A 363-nucleotide genomic window follows, 5' to 3' on the forward strand; every position below is an offset into this window, starting at 1 on the left:
TTTGGGGGGGGGGCGGAGAAAGAGGCACTGAGAGGAGGAGGGAGCGGGACTGGGGCCCCAACTGCGCCTGCGCCTCAGGACTCGCGCGCCCCCCGCCCCCCCGCCGCAGCCCCAGCCGGCCCCAGCCTGTGCTGTTTGGGGATGTTTCCAGTCCACCCCCAACTCCATTCACTTCAGCGCCTCCGTTCATCCGCTGGCTCCCCGCGTGCACACGCCACACGCTGAGTCCCAGGCCCCGGCTCTCTCCCTCCCCCGCCCACCTGGGTGCCCGCCTCCCTCCCCAGGGCGGCTGCTCACTCCCCGCTGAGGGTGATTCTTGGTGGCCGGAGGCAGGAGGCTTCTCGTTAGCGTCTTGCTGCCTCC

Source organism: Nyctereutes procyonoides, unplaced genomic scaffold (assembly GCF_905146905.1).
Source record: "Nyctereutes procyonoides isolate TBG_1078 unplaced genomic scaffold, NYPRO_anot_genome, whole genome shotgun sequence".
In the NCBI taxonomy this organism is placed as follows: Eukaryota; Metazoa; Chordata; class Mammalia; order Carnivora; family Canidae; genus Nyctereutes; species Nyctereutes procyonoides.